The 9,480-nt window shown below is 41.1% G+C and overlaps 1 pseudogene; it reads right to left on the bottom strand.

The window, feature by feature from the left end:
- LOC109837423 lies at window positions 317-1,998 on the bottom strand (annotated as a pseudogene).

Below are 9,480 nucleotides of genomic sequence, written 5' to 3' on the forward strand. Positions count from 1 at the left end.
AGTTTACCCAGTCGTCTTAAGAAAGGTGAATTAGCAACCAATTTAATTTATTAAGTGTTTATTCTTTTTATTTATCTTTTCTAGAAAAAATAAATAATCCTTTTTGTGGTTTTCATGTTTGCACTACTACAAACTGTAGCAGCCCCAACGGTTGTAACCATTGGGGCTGAGCGTGTCCCCAACGGTTACAACCGTTGGGGCTGAAAAAACACCCGTTACGACAAGTTGCGTTGGGGCTGACTTTGCCCCAACGGTTGAAAAACTTGCCCCAACTTTTTACTTTGGTATCTATCCCAGAGCTTAGTCATATTTTCACTTTGCTTCCCTGATTATATTTTTTAACGCTTTGATATCCAAATTTTCTGTCCCATTCCACTTTGGCACGAGGTCCAAATTTTGTTAGATTTTCTACTAAATTTACATCACATGCTTAACAGGTGATATCCGTGTTCGAGTAGCTATTGGAAACAATTGGTTGTTCCGATTCATTTCTACAGGGCAATATAGGCCTAAATATAATACAAGTTTAATAGGAAATTTAACTAAATGCGGAAAAGGGTACCAAAGTGAAAACTAAATCTTCGCGCTCTATCTTTCTAAGTGAATTCTTGAATCTTGAAGTTTAGCGTGAACGTCCAATTAAACAAAGTTTGAATAACAAAAACTGCATAACAAATTGTAAATTAATTAAGGTGTTTGTTTTAATTTAAAATTTACCTCCATTTCTTGGTGAAGGAACTCCAGCGCATCAGCGACCTTATGCTGCGGCAGCAACATATCCTGAATAACATGCATATCATGATAGTACTGCCTGATCGCCTCCCCCTGCGTCATCTTCAACAGCGATATCTTCGGGGGCATCGTCCACCCCATCAGCCACCGGAACCACCACTGATCCCCAAACGGCAATATGAGCTTCATCTCCCAAAACAACGTCCTTGTGTGCCGATGATAGTACTCTCTCGTCGGAATATACTCCACAAATTCCCCTCTCTTCAACGCCGTCTGCGCGTGCTGGTAGAACCAAGGCTTAAACCACCATCCAATGCTATTAATCACATTCCCTCTTTGGTTCGCCTCGTCTTTCGACGCGTACCTACCCGTCATGAACACACCCTCCGTTGGCGTGTAGATCAAAGATTCAACGAAGTCGGGCACTTTCTTCGGGTCTCCGTCTCTTGGAGCGAAGGAGTCCGTGTATGCCTGAGCGAGCTCCCGAAGACTCCCCCTCGCTGGAGTGTATGTCAATCTCATGTACTCCTTGATCGGAATCAGCTTAATCTCCGCCGACAATAAAAATCCTAGGGTTCCCTGCGACCAAGGAATCGCGTAGAAAAGGTCGGAGTACTCGTTGTCCTTAGTTGCACGAACGACTCTCCCATCGGCCAGGACAATCTCCAACGACACCAGAGTATCCTGAAACAGGCCGTATATATGCGAGCTCCCTTCAATACCGTAACCATTAATCAACCCCCCCACTGTCAAGTCATCGAGCTCAGACAGGACGGGAATCGCAAGATTCATCGGTACAGTCACCCGACTAAGCTGTCCCATTTTAACAAGTGGCTCAACACGGACGACCATTCGATCAGAGTCGACTTCGAGAATATTGTAGAACTCGGAGAGGTCGACCTCGAAATGGCGAGCGCGCTTGTAATCGACATTGCGCATGCCGACAACAATGTAAGGCTTGCGGGCAGTGCAGACGAGGCCATCTTTTGCGGGGTTGCGCTGTTTGAGTCGACGGACGACTTTTCGGACGTTCTCTTCGTGTTCTTGCTGGCGTTGCTTGTAGGGTTTGAGCTCCGCGTGGACGTCAAAGAGGTAGGCGATGAAGGCGATGATGGCGGAGATGGGGAGGACGACGAAGACGATGATGATCTACCGGAATTCGACGAGGTAGTCTACCCAGATCTTCTTGCGTTTTGGGCGGGGAGGGGACTGAAGGTCCGGCGTCGACATGGCTGAGCTCTGTGGATAAGGGAAATTATCGGAATGTTCACTACTTCTTGATGAGGTTCACAGGAAATTTCTCTGTTCTAAAACAAAAGTATATCTTATCTGAATATAAGAAATAAAAAAATAAAGTTTTTTATGTGTGCTGTTTTTTCGCGTTTCACATCAAAAATTATATAAATGAATCTACATAAAGGAAAAGCCACACATGCAATGATATTATCATGCATTTGATGTGGCTCCATATATTCCGAATATTCATGAATCTTTCGTGGCTCCCAAGCATAGTCGAAAGCTTGAAATAAGTCAACCATATATTCCGAATATTCATGAATCTTTCGTGGCTCCCAAGCATAGTCGAAAGCTTGAAATAAGTCAACGATATTTATTGTTTAAGAATTTTTGTTTCTATGTATTTGAGTAATAGGAGCTCAAATTTACAACCACAACTGTCTACTTATTATGAGATGAGGGAGGCCTTTGGCCTCCCCCTCATTATCCTTCCATTCACACCCCATTATGATGGTGTAACACCCCATTAAGTGGGGGTGACTCTTGGGTACTCAACTTATTCACATTGACTATCTATAAATATACATCATAGGCCTTTGGCCTAGGTAATGGTTTCAAACACGTTATCAGCATGAAGTGTTCTTGAATCCCTGAGCCATAAAAAAATATATATTTCCTTCCTCTTTTGCGCATTGAGATCTGGTTCGTTGCAGCGGGAGCGTTCGACGGATCATCGCAAGGAGGCAGCGTTCTACGGATTTTTAGTATCGATCGTCCCTAGATCTTTGATCTAGAGGTAATTACTATAATCCGTAGAATAATATATGACAACTGGAAAATTTAAAAAAAAATTGTTACTGTTCACCGAGGGTTACTGTTCACTCGGGAATTTTTCAGTTTATTAAGCAATTTTATTGTTGTTCATCTAATCTAATTGCTTTCATTATTTATTGGCATAACTAGTAATTAATACTATTAGTTAATGCTATTCAAAAAAAAATTCCGAATGGATAAATGTCATCCTCTTAGTACACCAATGGTTGTTCGATCATTGGATGTAAAGAACGACCCCTTCCGTCCGCTGGAAGAGGGGGAGGAAATGCTAGGTCCTGAAGTACCTTACCTCAGTGCCATTGGAGCACTATTATATCTGGCTAACTGTACACGTCCCGATATAGCGTTTTTAGTTAACCTACTAGCCAGATACAGTGTAGCGCCCACAAAGCGCCACTGGAATGGAGTTAAGCATCTTCTGCGCTACCTCCAAGGGTCTATAGACCTGGGATTATATTTCCCGAAGGGTGGGTCTCCCACCTTAATTGGTTATTCAGATGCAGGTTACAGGTCTGATCCCCACACCGAGAAATCACAAACCGGATTTGTGTTTACATTCGGTGGTACGGCCATCTCCTGGAGGTCTGTCAAGCAAACCACTGTAGCAATCTCATCCAACCATTCCGAACTCCTCGCGATCCATGAAACCAGCAAAGAATGTGTTTGGCTTCGTTCTGTCATTCAGCACATCTTAGTGTCTACCGGCCTGAAGACTGGTGACCTTGAGCCAACTACTATATTTGAAGACAATGCAGCCTGCGTTGCTCAACTTCAGTCTGGCTTCATCAAGGGTGACAAGACGAAGCACATATCTCCCAAGTTTTTCTGGACGCACGATCTTCAAGAGGAGGAGCAAGTTAAAGTACAGCAGATCCAATCATGTAATAATTTATCTGACTTGTTCACTAAGGCTCTGCCTAGATGTACTTTTGTAAAACTTGTAAAAGGAATAGGGATGAGACATCTGAAAGACCTACAAGCCTGAAGCTTGTATGGTTCAGGGGGAGTAACCTATGGGTTGTACTCTTTTTCCTTAGGCTGATGGTTTTTTTCCCACTGGGTTTTCCACAGCTAAGGTTTTAACGAGGCAAACAAGTTTACTCTGGATCCAGAAGTATCCACCCCATTAGCTTTACGAACTCTGAAGTGTTCATAAGCTAAACCCAAGGTAATGGATGGATAATGGGGAGTATTATGAGATGAGGGAGGCCTTTGGCCTCCCCCTCATTATCCCTCCATTCACACCCCATTATGATGGTGTAACACCCCATTAAGTGGGGGTGACTCTTGGGTACTCAACCTATTCACATTGACTATCTATAAATATACATCATAGGCCTTTGGCCTAGGTAATGGTTTCAAACACTACTAATATTAAATGTTCTGATTCATTTTGAGTCTAACAATTATTACAGTTCTAGCCATTTGCATTTTTTTTCACTTTTGCAATACCAATAGCGAACATTTAAATATTTATATATAGACAACTAGAATTGAAAAAAAAAATACTCTTCATTGTCGAAATAGAAGAGGAATATATTTCCCTTCCTTTTTTAAAATAAAACTTCTATACGTAGATGAAATACTGGAAGTACATTCGCTATGGATTCGGATCCTCTCCACTACAAAAAAAATAGTGGAGGGACCACTACATAATCACAGCCATTGATTATCTAGTTGATGGTTATGATTTTTTCTTTTAGTGCAAATTAGTAATGAGTGCAATACACGGGGGTATGGTAAGTGTTAGATTTAGATTGTATCATAACCGTCTACTAAATAATCAATGCTTGAGATTAAAAGTAGTGGTCTCTCCACTACTTTTTTGTAGTGGAGAGGATCCAAATCCATTGGCTATAGGGGCATATGCTTTCAGTGAACTAAAAGCCATCAGTGAGCTCAAGCCGAAATCCAGGGTGCGTGGCCTCAACAGAAAACTTAAGGGGGGGAAATGATTAGGACTCAATAAAGGCCCTCTTTTTGTATAAAATCCGAGGACGGTCCGCTTTGCTGCAAGAATAAATTAAAAAATATTGCAGTAGCAAATGTGGCATGCGGTATTTTTTTTTGCAGAAAATCAACTTCAAATCCACAATATTGTCATTTGAAATTTTATTATCAAAAATATATCTTGAATACATATATTGATAAGTAGCTGGTTAAGGGAAATTGTTGCAAGAACTATAGCCATGTTTGATTTAAGGACTTAGTTTTATCTCGGGACTAATTTAACTCACTATAGCCGACCTGGTATATACTAATCCAGTAGACTATTGAGTTAAATTTTTAATAATTTATTTGGATCCATTTGTTATTAACATCTCCAACTAATCCAGTAGACTATTGAGTTAAATTTTTAATAATTTATTTGGATCCATTTGTTATTAACATCTCCAATACTAATGGCATGTTTGGAACTTGTCATTGAAAAGGTGCATAGGATTATGAAATGACAGGAAATGTCAAAAATATCCATCTTTCAACCAAGAGTGAATTATAGCTTCTTAATGGTGTAATGAGTAAAGTAAACTCGAGTTTGGACTCTGTCTTTCTTCTCAATTATGTTAGATATAATTTATTATTAGTATTATAGTGAACTGATAGTTTTTCTATATTTATTTTTTGAGATAGATTTCTTTTTAAATGCAAATAGTTTTTTCAATATTGTGTTCTCACATACATTTGGAAGAAATGATGAGAGAGGATTCAGAGAGATGCATAAGAGGATTAAGAAAATGGTGAGAGAGTGAGAGAGAGAGAGAGAGAGAGATGACCGGCGCTAGGAGAAACAAACGCTATAAAAAGAACGTGGATGAAAGAGAAATAAAGGCTATAAAAAGAACGTGGGTGAAAGAAATAAATAAAACCCCAGGTAAAAAAAAATTTGTTTGAAAAGTTAAGGATTAATGTGGTCATTTTAGATCTAATCCCAATAGAATAATAATACCAAGACTATAATAACACCTTGTCACTTTTTTGCATTGCACGATTCTACGTTAACCCCTCGGGTAGTCGTTGTCTTATTGGATGAGTATGTGCCACTATTCTATTGTTGTTCCTTGAAAAAAAATTAGATCTATATTTAATTTCTTTAATTTGTTTAAAAAAACAAATGGACTTACAATCCATGGAAAAAACATGTAATATGTTGTGGTCAATTTGGTGAAAGCAAAAGTTGCAGCGTCCAAACAAGAAACTAAAAAAAAATAAAAACATTAATAATTCCATACCATAAAAAAAAACTTTCATATTTCAAATAGGAAATGCTCGTGTTTCCCTATCTTGTATTTGGATTGGATATAATTTTGAGGTAATAATCCTTTTGTTCTTTAGAATGGAATAGTAGTAAGGTGTTTGGCTAAAAATTTTAGGAGGGATTAGGTTGGACTAATTAGTCCTTTTAAATTGAAATAGTCCAAGATGTGGATTGATCCGACCCGCGTGCCCGCGGGTTGGATTGATCCCGACCAGCGAAACGCGAGTCGGGTGAAGGCGCAGGGGATCAAAACCCCCCTTCTTTCCTGTTCGGTTCCAACTCCTTGTTCTTCCCCATCTCCTTTGTTCAAGAACTCCTTCAGCTCAAGAGTTCCAACCGATATCAAACTCCCCTGCCTTTAAATCCTTCATCTCCTTCTCCTCAATCCCTCTACAACCGATTGGACTCTAGGGTTTCGGCTGCTCAGTTTGGGTTCGAGCACTTTGGTGGATTTCGCTTCGACGGGACTCCTCTCCTCCTTGATTCTTCTTCGAATTTCAGGTGAATGTACCCTTTTTTTGTTTCAATCTCGTTCTACTCTTCATGTTTGGGCTTGATTTACGGCTGATTTTTTGAATTTTGACCTAAAAAATCGAAGCCCTAGTTCTTGAATTTTGGGGAAAACCGAAACTTGAACTTGAGCTTTGAATGATGGTCGAATTTTTGAGTTTGATTGTGTTCATGGCTTGATATCTGCGGTCTCAACTCTCTAATCTTGGGGGAGAACCGAATCTTGAATATGGGGTTTGAGGAGCTGGCCGAAATTTGACCTGGGTTTGTTGTGTTCATGGCTTGATGTTTGACGCCTTCAACTCTCTGATCTTGGGGGAAAACCGAATTTTTTTCTCTCTTTTTTTTTGATGATTGGTCGTGGGAGATAAATTTGTCGACTTCTTCAAACTGTATATGTCCGAATTTCCCTTCCATGGTTGTATGAATAATTTGACAATTGAAGCTCTAGATTTTCAATTAAAAGAAAGAAACTCTTTATGTCTGATTTTGATCATGGATGAAACTCTGGGTTGATGCTGTACATGGCCGAAAATGTTGACTATTCATGGCCGAAACTTTGTTGAGATTTTGGTTGATGACTGAATGCGTGGTCGAACGGCTCCTCGAACCTATGTATGGCTGAAAATTCTTGTTGAGGTCTTTGAGCTATTCATGGCTGAATTCATTTATGTGCTTGAACTTTGTATATAATTCGAACTCATATATAATTGAACTCATGTATATGATTGAACTCAAACTTTGTATATAGCAAAGCTCTTGTATTTTTCGTGCATGCCTTGAATTCGAGCTATTCTTGTATATGATTGAGCTTGTGAATCCACATGTTGACATGATCGAGGCCTTATATTTGATTCTGTGACACTTAACTTGAACCGAGAATGTCGTATAGGTTTAATTGGACCCTTAATTGGAAAATTCTATTTTGTAGAATTTCAATTAAAGATTCGTAATTTCCCTTTCAGTCTTTGATTCATGTATCTTGATTCTCGATCTGACCGAGTTGTTGGTCTTTATTGCAGATTAGCTATGTCGACGAGGAGATCACGCCTCCCGAGGAGCCGTTCAACCACTCAGTCACCTGAGAGGGAGCACTTGTCTTTTACTGGTAAACCCTTGTAAATTTCTGTTCACGGATTCAAATTTTTTATATCATGTTGCATATCGCATACCCTCTCTGTCCTCCTTGGTGAGGCAGTCAGGAAGAGCCGATATCCTCCTTCGTGGGGGTGGACGCTTCTATATTACATCCCCGCTCTGTTCTCCTTGGTGAGGCAGTTGGGAAGAGTTGATACCCTCCTTCGTGGGGGTGGATACTTCTATATTACATCCCCGCTCTGTTCTCCTTGGTGAGACAGTTGGGAAGAGTTGATACCCTCCTTCGTGGGGGTGGACGCTTATCAGATATGTTTTGCTTAGTCAAAACGCGTCTCAAGGCCATAAAGGGCGATTTTCTACCGTATTACGTTCCGTAAGATAGGGTTCATCACCGCGTTATTTGCGCGAGAATGTACATTATCTTATGAGTTCGTGATACAGCTAAAATCGTCTCGCCAATTACAAGGTAGTGACTCGAATTGGTGAAAAGAGTTCAACCCCCTGTGTCGCCTGAATATTTCTTCATAACTGCGTTTGATAGGCACGCGTTACTTGTTTCAGTTGAATATCCTGCAACGGAATTCTCTCCATTCGATATAGATGGCCACAGAAGCAGATATTATGTCACCGCAGATAACACATCGTCGATTCCTTCAACTCCTCGATTCGCTTTAGACTTTCCCGATGAGCTTTCCAAGTTGGTGCTGGAGGGGAGTCGTCGCACTATGCGCCAGTTGATTACGGACGGCCGTTCCCTGAAGACACGGACCCTGCTCATCCTTTAAGAAAGACACATTATATGTTTGGGGATTCCGTGATGAATCCAGACGCCGTAAACCTTGAAGCCGAACGATGGTTATACAACGAGGGTACGACTTATTTATACCTCCCTCCGTTCCCTCGTCATCGTTCGCTAGCCGACTTGCGGGGACAAGCGGTGACGCGACAAATGCCGTGGGTTCTGACAGAAGAGCACACCTGCATTCCTTGTGGGTACACCACCAGTCATTCACTTCCGGGTTCTACTGGTAGGAGACACATTACAGGATTACAACCCGGTGTAATGGGTTTGGAGGACCCACCTACAGGGGAGATACCTATAATAGCTTGCACCATGAGGGATTGTCTTGCTGAACTGGGATGAGAGCTACCTATTGAAAACTACAGGTGCTTTGGCTGGTCTCATTCCTCAGACAAAGCATGGTGGGGCCGGATGACAGGTTATGTGCTTCACCGGTGGGGTGCTGAACTGAAGTTGATAGGGTTGCATGAAGCTATTCGCGCCACTCAATACGGGTTACCGGTGAATGCTAACCATTTCTTGGGATTAATGGAGCTGTATAATCCCGATACCAACACCTTTCTTACCCAGAACGGGGAATTCGGGTTACCCTTCCACGAGATGCACAAAGTCTCCGGACTTCAAATGGAAAACATGCCGTATCAGGAATATTTTCCCTCCAACCGGGAGCTACATTTATTGAAAAAACATAAGGCCGCTCGATAAGATACGTTATGGGAACTCACGTGTCATTATCAGATTGCTCTGGCCGGAACTAACCCTTCTGCGAGGAAGAAGTCTCCTTAGATAAGTTTGAAGCAATTCTCATGTTACTTATTTAAGAATTTAGAGAAAATTGGTGAAACTATTTGTGAACTGGAACCGCTGGCCCGTTCGGAGATTGACAAGTTAATTATGAAATGTGACGCCCGCTCTTACACCATTGCGAGTGCTCAAGACCGATTTTGTGCAGGAACCAAGTTCAGGACTTTCTTATTGCAAGCGGAGAAATCCATCCATCTTAAGACCTTGC

The sequence above is a fragment of the Asparagus officinalis genome, chromosome 4 (genome assembly GCF_001876935.1).
Source record: "Asparagus officinalis chromosome 4, Aspof.V1, whole genome shotgun sequence".
NCBI classification, from domain to species: Eukaryota; Viridiplantae; Streptophyta; class Magnoliopsida; order Asparagales; family Asparagaceae; genus Asparagus; species Asparagus officinalis.